Raw genomic sequence first — 15,674 nt, forward strand, 5'->3', positions numbered from 1 at the left:
ACTGATTTGGGAGAACTTAATGATCTTGGCTGGATTTCGATCAATGTACACAATGGGTTTTTTTTTTATGTCCAAATAAACTCTTTTTCCAAAGCATTTGAGAATGATAAACAAGCAAGGAAAAGAAACCATGGCTAAATAAAGATTCATTGAGTGAATAAGAAAAACTGGAAGAGCCAGAAAGGGAACCGACCAGGAGTCACATCAGTTAAAAATCTGAAACTCATCTGTCTCTACTAATGATGGTAGGTTAGGAATGGTCTTCAATTGCAGGCAATGCTGACCAGATTTTGCAGTCACAATTCAAATGAATAATTTCTAGAATTCCTTCTATACAGGCTGCCAGTTCACCTTCATTAATGTTTCAGCCTCTCATAGTTTTGATTCGGAGAGCTCTAATGTATGTTCTGCACCAAAATCAATTGTTCCTTGGCTTTGAGAAACCTTGTGTGCCAGCAGCTTTAATGGGCTGCAGTGTGATGTTTCATCTCTCATGTCCGTTAGCTGATCTCTGACTCTCAAGATCAAACTATCCTTTCAGTCTTTCTGCTGAACCCCTAATGCTATCCAGAAGCAGAAAGGGGGATGTATTAACCCAAGCTGAGGTGTGAACATCACGTACATACTGTGCACTTCCTTCTCAGGGGAGACTGCATTCACATATCTATGTATGCTGGTGTGGCAAGATTTTGTTTCTTGCAGTTCATCTAAGGGACTGCAAATGAACATAGTTTGTCACTCCGTGTATCTATTTACAGAAGAAACTGAGCGATATATATATATATATATATATATATATATTTTAGAGATATGCATTTGGATGATCTGAATATTAAATTTGATCTGAATGAGTCAATTTTCGGTTTGGTTTGGATCACCCAAACCGAATGGGCACAGTCCCCTAAAAATCTGAATCCTTTTAATCTCATTTGGTTCAATCCCTTTAAAGTCTATGGGAGAAATAAAACCAGATAGAGCAGAGCTGGTTGGGGATGGAGCAGGACCAATCATGTGTCAGCACTTTTTCAACCACCTTACTCCATCCTAATCACTCACACAGCTAAGTGACCAAGATTTTTTTTTGATTGAAATCATGATTTTGAATTCACACAGTTTTTTGTCACAGCAAAATATATAAAAATTAAAGAGGGCCTTATTAGCACATTTAACATTGATCAAAGTGATACAGTGATATGGTCCCACAAATTTCTTTTTTCAAATAAGCATAGCATTCGAATGATTTAATGATATCGCCTCTTGAGATTGTGATGATTTTCATGATAACACCTAAGTGATGCTAAAAGTACTTTGAGCTATTTTTTTCAGTCATAATTTGGTCCATATCTTAGCAGCAATAAGGAAGACGATGATGAGCTGGCAGCTAGACTGGAGAGACAGGATTGTTGTTCTTTTTTTTATTCATTACAGACTTTAGTGCTAACATGAAAAAGGCACTGGAAGATAGGGTCCATGAGTAGATCTGTTGCCTTGCACGCTTGCTATACCTAGCAGTAAAAAAAAGGTGCTGGGGGCCAAGGATTATGGCAGCGTAGTCCTGAAGGAATGATAGTGAGATGCAGGAGCAGAATGAGGTATTGTCACTAGAGAACATAAGAACATAAGAAGTTGCCAAACTGGGTCAGATGGAGGGTCCATCAAGCCCAGCATCCTGTTTCTAACAGTGGCCAAGCCAGGTCACAAGTACCTGGCAAATATCCAATCATTAAACAGATCCCATGCTACTAATGCTGGGAACGAGCAGTGGCTATTGCCTATTGATTAATAGCAGTTTATGGATTTCTCCTCCAGGAACTTATTCAAACCCTTTTTAAAAGAAGCTACATTAGCTGCCTTAACTACATCCTCTGGTAATGAATTCCAGAGATTAATTGTGCATTGAGAGAAAAATAATTTTCTCCAATTTGTTTTAAATGTGCTACTTGCTAACTTCATGGAGTACCCCCTAGTCCTTGTATTATCTGAAAGAGTAAATAACCATTTCACATTTACCCAATTCAAGTCCTTTCATAATTTGTTGACTTCTGTTATACCCCCCCCCCCCTCACTTGTCTCTTCTCCAAGTAGAAGAGCCCTAATCTCTTTAGCCTTTCCTCATAGGGCAACCATTCCATGCCCTTTATCATTTTGGTCACCCTTCTCTGAACTTTCTTCAGTGCAACGATATCTTTTTCGAGATGTGACAACCAGAACTGCACACAGTATTCAAGGTGCAGCCTCACCAAGGAGCGATACAGTCATTATGACATCCTCCATTTTATTTGCCATTCCCTTCCTAATAATTCCTAAAATTGTTTGCTTTTTTTGACCGCCACAGCACACCGAGCAGACAATTTCAATGTAGTATCCACTATGACGCCTAGGTCTCTTTCTTGTGTGGTAGCTCCTAATATGGAACCTACCATTGTGTAACCACAGCATAAAGGTTGGACTGCAGCTCTGTGAGAGACAGAAAGCAGCGGGGGCATCACTGCACCAGCTGATCCAGTATGAAGGCACCAAGTGGTATTCCTGTTTCAGGTTAAAAGGACGAGGAAGTCATTGTCAATCCATGCAGCTGTCAGCTGGGAATGGCTGTTTGAAAAAGTACTTCACCTTGCTTGGTTCTGTTCTTGGTCCCTTCCAATCCCAGCTCCACTTTGTCTAGCTTCAGTAGAAAAAAAGGAAACCCTGCAGTTTTGCTTGCCCCACAGATTTTAATGTATCCAAAACCAAATAGAAATGAAAATTTGTTTGGGTTTTTTTTTTTTTGAGCCACCATCCATTGGTTTCTTTTGGAACAAACTGAATTGAAAATTGCCTTTTTCAGTTTGAATTACCATTTATTCTAAATGAATGCACATCCCTATCTCAGTAACGTACAGGATGAGCAGCAGAATCTGAAATACAAAATGATGAATTCTTGCTTGGACAGTTGACTGGCTCCCAGCATCAGAGCTGTCTTCTTATTCTCAGCTATTTGTGCCTGGAGACAAAAAAAACACCAGCACAGGGATTAAAAAAAAAAATGTCATTGTGGTTATAATTTAGGAAGATTATTTTTTACATAGCCACTATTAACATGCAAACATGCATTTAGGATAGTAATAGGAATGATAGATTCATGGCTTCCTTTCTGACAAAAAAAAATGTTTAAGTTAATGGGAATGAGCTGGAAAGAGGAAATAGTATTTTGAAACATGCTTTACCCTTGGGGCTCTCTGTCTCTATACATTGGGTGCTATAGAGACATTTGAGTCTGAGCACCTGGACCTAGAGGAACTTGCAGACAAAAGCTTTCTCACTTCAGGGGATTCAGCTTCAATTGGCCACAACCGAAGTTTGTCACAAAGGTTTGTTGTAAAACAAGATCGCTCCTGTGATTAATTGGGCAGGTTCTAGTCCTGTTCACAACAACAGGTTTGCTGTTCGGAAGCCTATGAGATGTGAGCTAATGGTCCCTGATCTTTAGTGCAAGAACGTACTTATTCTGAAGTGGGATCCATCTATAAAGAAGTCTGTGAATTCTGGGCTCTGTGGCATTCTTCTAAATTTGGAGATACAGCCTTGAACAGTGTTTTATAGTTGCTTTCAGTTGGGTTTGGTTTTTTTTTTATTATTATTATTTCTTTTTTTTTCCTTCCACATGGCTTACTCCATCCTATCTGGATCTTCTCGACACTTCCTAGCATCTTAGGGATCATGCTGTTTGACCTGTGACCTCTCTCACTCATGGGGCCTCGAGACCAGAGCTGCAGCGGGATAATCAAACCAGTTCTAGAAATGGAATGCACCCACTGCTTCTGAGATTGCTAGGAGTTTGGTTTTCCTTAGAATTGTTTTCTTCAGAACCTCACTCAGCATTCATTTGGGTTTACACCTAGTAATTTTGAATGCAGTGGGCCGTGGTTGTTCCAATCCATTCCTCAAGTCTGTAGAAGTCATATCCAAGACGGTAGGGAAAGGTTATTAACCTTGTACATATCAGTGCAAAACAGCAAGAGGAAAAAACTAGGACCGCACAGATTCGTTAAAATCTAGTGCCTCACCAGTGCTCAGCATCCAAAGCAAGTACTGTCAAAGGACGCTAGTTAACAGACAGAGTGCTAGCCTAGGTGGTGATATAAGATGTGTCTTAATCACACAGAAATCATTCCTTGCCTCTGATCAGGGTGACACATGTTTTATTATTCATGTGCTAAGCTATGGATCAGACAGCTGGAGTTACTAAGCACCATCTGAATTACATGTATATATAGGGTATTTTTTTCCCTTCCCTCTCCACAGAAGAAGTGATGCGATCCATAACGGGCTAACATTAAAATCAGAGATGAAATGTACAATCATGCAGTGAGTTTAGACAGTTATTACCCTTCTCACCCCAGAGTAGGTGGGAGCTATGGGAGGACTGTGCTCCGTCCACGGTCCCTCCGGTCATAAGATAAGCGACCGCTTAAGGCTCCGTCATCCAGGAAACGTAGCTTGGAAAAAAACCTGCAGGTGTGCATTTTCCGTTACTTGCCCCTGGGTTTTGCACAGAAGTTAAGACGGAAGCCGATGAAAAAGCTTTCAGAGAAAAATTGAAAATATTGTTTTTAAGGAAGCATTTCCAGAATAATTATGAAATCAGAAGCCAAGGTGGAAAAGGAGAAAAATTGAAGGCTTTTTAGTTTTCATAAATGTTTTTCTTTTATTTTCTAAGTACTGTTGGATGTGCTTTTTCTGAATGATTAAATGCGATAGCCACCTAGAACAATAGATAATATACAGTTGGGCATCTGCCTTTTTTAAATAACTGAAGGGGAGAGGGCGCTAAGCATGGCTTGGCTGAAATGCTAATCAGCACATAAGAGAAAGAAACACTTAGCGCTCGAGTCATGCAAAGCTAAGCCTAAGCCTCCCATGCTGGGGACAAATTTCAAAGCCACCTGGCTTGACTGCAAATCGCCTTTGTTGGCCGAATCGAGAGGAAGTCCATCCTGGCGGGGGGGGGGGGGGGGGGGAGGGGGGGCAGTAGGGAAACAGAGTGTATAGGTTTGACTTTCGAACCTAGGCGCGTCATTCTCCAGCCGGCGCCTGCCTGCAGAAAGAGCAGGCGCAAAGTCCATGGCAGGCAATTTTCAAAGGGGAAATTACATGGCTTAGTCCCCCCACCCCCCCCTGCAAAATGATCCTTCCCGGTCTGCAGGCATAAAGCACCCACGAGCTTTGCGGTTAAGGAGGCCTCCTTTTGGAGGTCAATTTGTAACATCCTGCAAACAGGGGCATAAAAGTTACACCGATTTTCAAAGCGGACTTAGGCGCCTGCATTAGAAATTATCCTGGCACAACTGCACACCCCCCCCCCCCCACACACACACACACAAGATCATTAGCTATTTGGCGCGAGCCTTCTGCCAAAAGAATGTATGCGCTTGCTTTTTCTTTTTTTGTTTTATAAATGCCAATGGATGCGCGAATCCCAGGCCAGCCCAAGCTCCACCCGCTGGAATGCCTCCCCTCATGCGCGGAAAAGGTGTGTGCCTGCCCTGCGCGTACGCGTAATTTTACACATGTGTCAGTCACCCAGCTTTCTAAAGACCCATTTCTGTGAGTAAACCACCACTTTTCTCACCGAGGTCCTTTTGAAAAATTACCCTCCCTAGGTCCAATATGGAAAATGTCCTCAATGAACTGGGCCCTTTTCTCAACTTCTTTCATACCCTGATTCTTGACTTTTTAAAAAAAAAAAATTATTATTAATTAAGAGAGCTAACAAGCTTTAGAGAAACCATTTACTTTATGTCCTGGGGAGCCTGTGCACATCTTTATTAAAGCTTGGGGGGTGCATGCTTTGGTTAACTCTCCAGTGTACGTAGTTCACTTGCTTCACACCTCTGTGCTGCTCCCGACCTCAGGAAGCAGAGGTTTTCTCTTGTGTTGCAATTAGCACTGGGATGAAAGACGACCAGCGGTGGTTGCAAGGGTTAGTTAATGGCGCAACCCAATATGCTACCCTGTACTCTGCAGCGTTTATCCTTAACCTTTTTTGGTAATTCCAGAATGTGTGCTTTAGAAGAATACTAACTAAATTGTATAGGATATCCCACACACCGGGCCCGATGCCCTGCAGAGGTAGTGGGGCTGGGGGGCGGGAGGAGAAGGAAGAAGGAGAGATTGGCTCTTACAGTGGTGGTCGCTGCTGGCCAACAAGTGGCACCGAGGGTATGCTTGGAGGATCTGTACTCCTTAGCCCTCCACCAGTGATTCCATCTAGAGAGGTGGTGGTGCTCGGGGTATGAAATAAGGAGGGATTAAAAAAAAAGTGGAGGACTATAATACGAAGGAGGAAAGAATACAGCTGAAAGCACTGTATGCATTCTGGAAGATCCTGTACAGACTGTAGGTTTCAACTGGCAGCAAATATCTACCCCAGCTTACAGCTGTAGCCATAACTGCTGTCTAATCAAAATGATCAGAAACAGAAGCCATCACAGCCTGCTCCCCCTTTTTTCTCCTCCATGATCACACAAGTTTAACCGTTGCAAGCTTAATTCTTGCTAGGCCCTTACACTGCTCAGCTCCAGACCTGCTTCCCACCTTGCCCCCATATTGCCTAGATTGGACATTACTTCACTCTGGAGGGCCAATTAGTCCGAATCTACGTTTGTATAATTAGACTTTGATAAGAGCCTGTAGCTGACACCCTTGGGCAGATAAGAGGCACAAAGTAATTCTTGCCTCTGCACTTCCTTGTAAAATTATTAAAGATTCATCAATGCGCCATTAATGAAAGCAAAATACCTAATTTGTTCCATGCAGAAATGAGAGTGTGTAGTACAGAGAGGAATCCTGTACTGTAAATGACAACAAGCACAGATTGAAATACAAACCTTTGGGCAGAAAAATACTCGGGGAGCAATATGCAAAAGGATGTCCACACTTAAAACTGGATTTTACAGATATAAATGCTCTTTACGTATATCTTTACATACATTAGAACCAACAGATAGTATCCAGGATAATCCTGCCCAAACCCACTCAGGGGGGAGGTGAAGACTCCCAAAAGGCAATAGGTGGGAGGGGCTTTGAATGGAGGAGCTTGGGGGCTGAATAAAGAGAGGGTCTGAATAAAGGGCTGGGGGGAGTGAAAGAGGTGTGTGTGTTTCTGGGATAAGAATAAGAAGGGAGGAGGGAATAAGGCCAGGGCTGGACACCTCCTTCTCCTCATATGCCAGAACCTCCTTCTTCTTGTTCCATATCCCCATTCAAGAACCCAGAATTTCCTTCTGCCCGAATCCCCTTGCCAACATCCCAGAGCCTTCTTCCCCTCCTTTTCCCATCATCCCTTTTCCCACCTTCCTGCCTTCTCCCCATCTTCTATCCTCCCTCCCTCTCCCCATACACAGACCTCCCTCCCTTTCTTCTCCCAATCTGTCTTCTTCCTCTCTTTCCTCTATATTGATACCTAAAATTCCCCATGCATAAAATTACCAAAAGAACCAAATAAACTATTCAGACACAAATGCAAGGTTAGAAAAGCATGTCGGGGTTCAATATTCAAAGCCTGGATAACTCACAAGTTACTCAACTAAATGGCAAGGTTTGAATATCCCCCTTCTTTATCCAGCTATAAGTTAGCTGGATAAGTCATTATCTGGCTAAGATTTAGTTGAACAAGAAAGGGATATGTTGGGAGCATTCTGAGGTGGGGATGAGTTAACCAAATAATTTATCCAATTGTAACAAATTGGTTGAGATATTAGTGATGTTATACAAATATATAAGGGAGTAACAATTCATTGAGTACCCAAATATTGTTAATTAGTTAAAGCCAATATTTCCTATACTATATTTTATATATATATATATATTTTTTTATATATTTACACACGCACATATTTTATAGATACATTTAAGAGATTAAAGGATAAATAAAAGGAATTGGGGTATTTAAGTATCTTGTTACAGTAATTTTGAAATTACGAGATATAATTCTTTGAATTTAGTAGAAGATATAGGAAAGGAATTCACTGCCAGTTCATGTACATGTAATATACCCGCAGCTAAATTACACCATTGATTCCATTAAATAATGCAGTAAGTATCTATAGTTTAATGAGCAATTAGAAAGTGACAAATTAAAGTTAAAAGTCTTACTGATGTTTCTCCAGGTACAAATGAAGGAAGTTGCTGTAGAGATCTGGCTTCTACAGGGTTGTTTAACAAATTCCTCCAGCACAGAATGAAGGGGTTGTTGTAGTGTCCAGAGAGGATGAAGATTCTTCATAATAAAAGAAGAGAAAAGGTAAAAATGCAGTGAAAAAAAAAAGCAGCTCTCGAAGGTGTCTGGTGACAGACGCATGAAGCGTCCTGTGAAATCAATTGGCAACCTGAAATAAAGAGTGCACGAGACTGCTGAGCACAGGAGGGAGAAGGGGAGGAAAGAAGATTGAATTCTATTCCTTATCCTGCTATCCATTACACTTCAATTAGCAGGCATTTAAATCAATTCAGTGCCAATCACACACAACCGTGTCAGGTGTGTACTCACTCACCTCCTCTCTCTTGCTTCTATAGAGTTGCCAACTCCCCTCCCCCCCCCCCCCCCCCCCCCACTACCACCACACACACACACGCACCTCTTCCCAAGTTTCTGTTACTGGAGCTGTGAATTAAGCTCTATGTGTCACCATTATTCAAAAACGAAGAAATGTAATGGATGGATATGGCCGCAGCATAGGTCAGTTTCATAACCAATTATCAGCCATTGGACATTCTCAAATCCCTATAGGGTGACCACACCCTCGCCTGAGTCACAGTTCGTAAAGGCTCAACAGTATCATGCTGGTGCAACATTCCACCATTGGGGACAAGGGCCGTTGAAGACTCGCCCCACCGACGATCCTGAAATTTAATTCTTGTTTACCAGGTTGAAGATCTCTGCAGTGTGATGACATCCTGGTCTGTAGCAAGAGCAGGACTCGCTCAGTCCTGGCTGTCGAAGCTAAAGACTCGACAAGCAACTCGTCTTCGCTCTCACTCACCCATGCAATGTAGTAGCAGGAACACCTGCATAGGGTTCTCTACCTAACCTGCTTTCTACTTTGAGGCCCTTGTTCAACTTGTTAAAAGCAATAATATTGCTTGCTGAAAACGTACGGCATATTGCTACAGAGATAGCACAGACCCTCCAAAACCAGAGGAGAATATTGTAGATTGGCACCAACATTTGCGATTGCCTCTATTCAGTAATGGTAATACAGGCTGTATATTGCCTCAAGCCTGTTAAGCCCCATCCAGAAACCCACGGGGTTTATTATACAGGATGTGCTGCATGCAGTAACAATTGAAGGGGAATACAGTAACCTTAAATTACCTGACCCAACAAGGGATTCACCAAGCACATTTCTTAAGCTTAGATGAATAACACATGGCACTTAAGGGGCTGAAGCAAAACTCATGCAGAACTACCTGTACTATGGCGACTGTGATGGAAACAGACGTTAGGTAGGTCCATGTCAGGAGAGCATGCGTAGACTATGTAAGGTGCATGAATCGAATTCCTATTTTGATGGATATGCAATTTTGTTTCTGATAGCCCTAGTGGAGGATAAGAACTCACCATTGCAGAGATTGTATGTTATTGTGTTTAAAATGATAGCAATAAAAAAGATTTAAACATAAAAAAGATAATGGGTCCAGAGACCATCCTTGAATGCAAGGTTGCAAGAGCCGCAGGAGGCTGTGGGAAGACATCCAAGCTAGATAACCCCCGCAGAGAGACCGGAATGCATGGTGGAAGGCCTGAGCTATGGAGATTCAGCTGCCATGTTCCTGTGTTGCTTCTCCAGGAACCCTAAGGACTTCACCATCTGCCCCAAGGTACCAGAACAAGAGAACCGATTAACCATATCTTCAACTGCCCATAGGGATGAATATGGGCAACAGTCATACCCAAGACTGGCATCTTGAGATACCTGGTCACATCAATATGGTACTTATGGAAGTGCTACTGCACCGTTAGGGGTGGAAAGGTGAGAACATGGTGCTGGATGCCAGAACCACTTTGGCCAACAAACAACAAAAGTAATATAGAGTGAGGCTGCAAGGACCACTGGATCTGCTGGAAGAAGTTAAAGCTGAATCAACAAGCACAGAGCGAATAGACATGCATGATGAAAAACTGGCGGCGAGTCCAAAAATATTACAGAGCCGCTTTTAGTGAGTTCCTCTAAAACTTGTCTACCCGCACTAGAGACTAGAAAGGGGTACATACTAACCATGCCTGATTCACCTTATGGAAAGAGGATTAGCCAGAAAATAGCACCAATGCTGCGCAAGCTATGATGTCGCCACAATGAGGTTGAACACTGGAAGAGGAACTATCCACCGGTCATTAACTGAGGCAAGAGCTTTTGAAAGAGAAAAATGACTTGAAGGAGCTACTAGGGGTGTGCAGGGGTAAAAATGTTTTGTTATTTTGTTTAATTTTTGGGGGAGGGGAAATTTCCCCATGAATTTTGTTTTGTTTACTGTTAAAATTGTTTTTGTTTAAAAAAAAAAAAAAGAATCAAACATTAATGAAAAGGAAACAGAAACGGGACCTCCCATGGCCTTCTGTCCCCACCACCCATCCCTCCTGCTTGGAAAAATGCTGGGGCCAAGATCCTCACTGTGGCAACATCACTGTTTGTGCAGCAGTGGCGCCATTTTGTGGTTAATCCTTTTTCCATAAGGTGAATCAGGTATGGTTAGTCTGCACCCCTGGTCTAGCTTCTAGTGCGGCTAGGCAATTTTACTCCAGTGCATCATCAGTGAACGGCATAATTTCAAGAAGAAGCTAGAAGAAAGAAGGCAGAAGACTCCGCGGCCTGGGGTTTGACCTCCGGGCCTGGACCTGACCCTAGGCCTAGACTGAGACCCAGGCATCAGGACCTACAGACCAGGCCCCAGCATTAAGCTAGGCCTCGGTGTTGGGCCTGGGCCCAAGCTCTCACCTAGAATGAGGCCAGGGGTTGGGCCCTGGTGCCAGACCTGGCCTCTTGGCCTAGGCTCAGACCTTGGGACTCAGCCTCTGGACCAGAGGCCCAGGCGTTGGGACCTATCCCCCAGACCAGGCCACAATGTTGGGCCTGGGCCTGCATCCAGGCTCTGGCCTAGGCATCAGGACCTGGCTCTGGGCCAGTTCCTAGGCCTGGGCCGAGGTGCAGGTGTTGGCCCCGGCCTCCAGACTATTCCCCAGACTTTGGTCTAGGCAGAGTTCAAGGCGTCAGGACATGGCCTCTGAGCTGGGCCTTGGCATCGAGCCTGGACCTGGCTGCGGCACTGGATCCCAGATGGATCAGGTATTTGGGGGGGGTCGGGAAATTTAGTAGGCCCAGGCATAGGCCGAGACCCCAGACTCACGCTTGGGCATAGGCCGTGGCTCCTGCGTCAAGCTGCGGCCTATGCTTAGGTGAGACACCAGCCTCATGCTCAGGCATAGCCCGCAGCCTCTGCTTTGGACCTCAGCCTATTCCCTAGGTGAGACTCCAGGCCGACTGGTAACTTTTTTAGTTTCAAACAAATTAAATTAATAGGATTCTTTTAATTTGGGGGGGGGGGGGCTCCTCAATTCATTTTGGGGCCCTTCGAAAGAAACAATTTTGCCCTATTCATTTAGTTTTCCTAATTTGAAACAATGCACATCCTTAGGAGCCACTAATGCTGGAGGCAGTCCAGAATACTCCACAAAGATGTATTATATGTACCGGTCTGGAACAGGTAAGATGCCTTCTGCAAAGACAATCTGGCAAGCTGGCACTTCTCTGTCCTCATCCACAGGGACATCTACATAACGCTGTGGCACAAGAGTATCCAGCAATCTGCTTCAAAGCAGGATGGGTCATGCGGCAGGTCAGCTCACTGTGAAACTGTCAACAACCACAGCATGATTAAAGGAAGACAGAATTTACAAAAACTAACTAGCCAACCAATAGTCGACAGTGAATTTCATAGCACCACCAATTCATGGGGACCTGCCTTGTGTGTGAGTCTGAAGATCAAGAGACACATGCACTATGGCTGGTGCAGGGGGGATCACAGCAGGTAACAGGTGCTTGGATGCCATAAATTGACAGGGAGAAAAAAACACCGACATACAAGTGCTGGAGGAGGAATCCTTGGCGCGGCCCAACCTGTAGATCCGAGAGTGATTGGCCATTAGCTGAGTGAAAAGAAGCAACAGCATGCAGAGAATTGTTCAGGGAACTGTAGATGTTTTAACTTGAGATAGATTGTTGTGGCAGATTGTCCTGCCCTATCAATGTTGCCAGCCATGTGAAAATGAGGGGTTCAGTGTCCTGAGGAATAAATGCCAGGTCAGGCAGAGGGTCAAGTATAGATAGAGGTACGAGGGGTTATGGTGGACACCTGATACACAATGCAATGCCACTTTCCTGCCTCTCCTCCTGCCCTATTCTCGGCAGGCTGCATGCACACGGCTAGCAACATGATGCACTTTTTTTTTTTTAATTAAATCAGCCACCCATCAGGCCTCCTAGTCCCAGCACCACACACGCTGCCACCCACTGCTCAAAGACCGCCAGATCCTCGCCTGCAAAAACCGCTCCAAAGCCAGAGCCCTAGGTAGGGGCTTAGAAACAGGGACACTCGCCGGTTCCTACCAGGACCAAGGAGGTAAAGCTCGTGGATCGGAGGGAGTGGAGGCACAAAGTTAAAGAGGCGTACTCGGTAAAATAAAAGATTGCTGAAAGAAGAGGGTGGTGGGTGGACTAGCCCAGACTTTAATTGTGGCCTTACCTGGGATGTGGGGTGGCTCCTGTACCACATAATATTACGTGGCGAATTTCTTTGTACGGTGAATTTGTCTAAAGCCCTGATCCAATCCAACTTATTTCAATGCAGCTAAAATATGATGAATTACGGGACCCAACTGCACGTTTGGCCAAAGCAGAATCCAATTACGCTCAGAATAAGGACAGAGAATCTGAGATGGCGGGGAAGTAGAGGTAGAGACCAAGTAGAGTCCTTGATGCTACCCCAGGCCAGGAGACTGGGCAGACCAGATAAGCCATGCAGTCTTTATCTGCTGTCATACTCAGTTAGGGCTATGCTGATCCATTCATCTGGAAGGCAGATGAAAAATAAAAAAAAAAGGATTCCTGGGCATTTGAACCGGTTCTCAGAAAACAGATTTACCATTTAGACCGGAGAATTCTAAATAATACCAGGTAAGGATGGCATCCCAGTTAAGGAACGCTCTTGTGCGATTGTAGACGCCAACTATAGTGCTGTAGACCAAAGGGAATGCAGTCAGAGGGGCAAACTGTGAACAGATCTAGTATAAAGCATTACAATGACAATTCACTGCACTGTAACCCACAGATCTCTCTCTCTCTCTCTCTATATATATATACACAGATTAAATATATATCCTATTTGACTTTTAATCCAATTTATCTATAGCTATGTAACATTTTATGATGGAACGCTCATCGCAGTCATTGCTGGTATATGATCATTAACAGTTCAGTGAGCCAGTGGGTGACAGAGCTGAAGTCACGATTCCTAAGTAGAAAAGGAGAAAATACATCGGAGAAGGAGGGGGAGGGAGAGAGGAGGAGGAGGAGGGATGGGAGAAATGCAATCCAGGGATTGATTATTGCTTATGATTTCTCTCTCTTTCTTTCTTCCCAAACACATATAGATACACACACACACACACACAACTATAGATATATAAAACACTGTATGTCTATCCTGGAGAGGAGGAGAAGGGGGAATAGGACAGAGACATTCAAATATCTCAAAAGGTATAAATATAATGCACAACAGTTAAATATTTGTCCGGTGGAGACAGAGCTCTAGAAGATAGGATCAAGGAATGAGACAGACTCAGGGATAACATGAGAAAAGATTTCTTCACTAAAAGGCTGGGTTGTCGCATGCTGAACTCTCTGCATGGAGGGAGCAGGAATAGAATTCAAGAAAGCCTGGGGACAAGAACAGACGATCCTTAATGGTGGAGGATTCAAAGATGAAGTAGATTCTGTGGTATTCCAGCAGGAAGAGAAAGTGGGCAGAGCACCATGGCCTTGGGGTCTTTGCCATCATATTCTGAGCTTCTGTTTCTAGGACTGAGACTCCACAGGGAAGGAAAAAATGAAAGAGGGATTTACGAAAAATTAGGTGACAAAAAGCAAATCTTAGTTAAAGTATTTTGTACACTTCCAGGCCTATAAAGCACACCTCTAAATACCTCTAATGGGGCCTATGCAATACAACTTGTGCAAAAACAAAAAATTGGCGAGGACTAGCTAAAATATCTAACGGGTTCATTAAGAAGCCACTTAATGAGTGAAGCAGCAAGATCCTTACTGACAGAGGGTTCTGAACATATAGTCATCTCCGTTTTTTGCTCCTCTGGAACTTCCACTTTCCTTTGATCTCCTTTCCTGGACCGTTGTATGTTTCCCACTTCTGCCTTCTGTACTGATAAACAAATCCCATGTGGCTGGCTTCCTTGGATACCCCTTCGGAAGCCAGCAGGAGGAGCCAAGAGGACAAAACAAACAGAGCGTGCTCAGTTTATCCTGCTCACACTATTCAGCTTTTCCCTCAATAAGTAGCAAGTTAACACCAAGTCCTAGCAGGTATTAAGTAGAGTCAAGTATTTAGTGACCTCTCACTAAGTAGAGTAGAGAGTGAGCATGCCATGCTGCTTAGTTTGAGATCACAAACTCCACATTTGCATATGATCTTCATTCATTTGCAAGCGCAGGCTTGCAAACTCTTGTGTGCCAGTGCAAATGCCTTCTAGGATCACTTAATGTGCTCAGGAAGGCCTTCCTGAATCGCACACTACTTTAAGCATGCGCGAGAGGCCCTTATCATGCACAGTAAAGTTTATTGTACAGGCCCCCAAGGGTTAAACATGGAGGCAAGCTTCTCTTTTGAGCTAGATGATCATTTGATGTGTTTTCTTTGCCTCGTTCCTTGGACGGCTGAAAAAAAAAAATGGCAGCAGGTATAAATTATCCAAGCCTTTCACCCTGACACTGTCAGATTTTATGCAATTAAAAATATCTTCTGCATCGCAGAGTCACTAATAAAAAAACATGAGCAGCTCTTCATGCTTTTCTTTGCTTGCAACAGAATTTTTCATCAGTCAAACATACAAATTACATGGAATTTTCATTCTCCTTTGAAATGTCAATATAGATTCCCATAGCTCCTGTAATTGGAGTGACAAAATCTTTAGCCCTAGAGGAGGATGTCTCCGGCATCTCTCTGTCACACAGATGTGGAAGAAATGGAAATCACACCACAGGGAACTGGATGCCGAGTCCCAGACTTATCTCTGTGACCCCCACAACCAGTTGGGTTTTCAGGATATCCAACACGAATATGCATGAGAGAGATTTACATACACTGGAGACCTAGAACTTGCAAAAAAAAAAAAAAAAAAAAAAAGCTCTCTCATGAGTGCTCACTATGGATTCTGACAACCTGACAGACTGTAGGGTTGCCAGAACACATTTGGGACGCCCTGCCTAGAAAAAAAAACAAACAAAAGAGCAAGCCAAGTGAGTAATTGTACAAAAAAGTAATTGTAGCGTAAAAGCAACATTTCACTGGCATATTTTAAGCCTTGAGAGAAGAAAAGATTTACCTATTCATGGCTGTTGCAATGG

At 43.5% G+C, this 15,674-nt stretch overlaps 1 long non-coding RNA gene across 1 annotated transcript in view; it reads right to left on the minus strand.

The window, feature by feature from the left end:
- Positions 1–2,692: 2,692 nt before the first annotated feature.
- Positions 2,693–15,674, minus strand: part of LOC115074590 — a 33,008-nt gene continuing 20,026 nt past the window's right edge. Inside the window, exons 2-4 of the long non-coding RNA XR_003852289.1 lie at positions 8,137–8,260; positions 4,378–4,563; positions 2,693–2,983 (exon numbers count right to left, since the gene is read on the minus strand). This is a non-coding gene — a long non-coding RNA (uncharacterized LOC115074590). The remainder of the gene's footprint in view (positions 2,984–4,377; positions 4,564–8,136; positions 8,261–15,674) is intronic.

This window comes from Rhinatrema bivittatum, chromosome 12 (assembly GCF_901001135.1).
Source record: "Rhinatrema bivittatum chromosome 12, aRhiBiv1.1, whole genome shotgun sequence".
In the NCBI taxonomy this organism is placed as follows: domain Eukaryota; kingdom Metazoa; phylum Chordata; class Amphibia; order Gymnophiona; family Rhinatrematidae; genus Rhinatrema; species Rhinatrema bivittatum.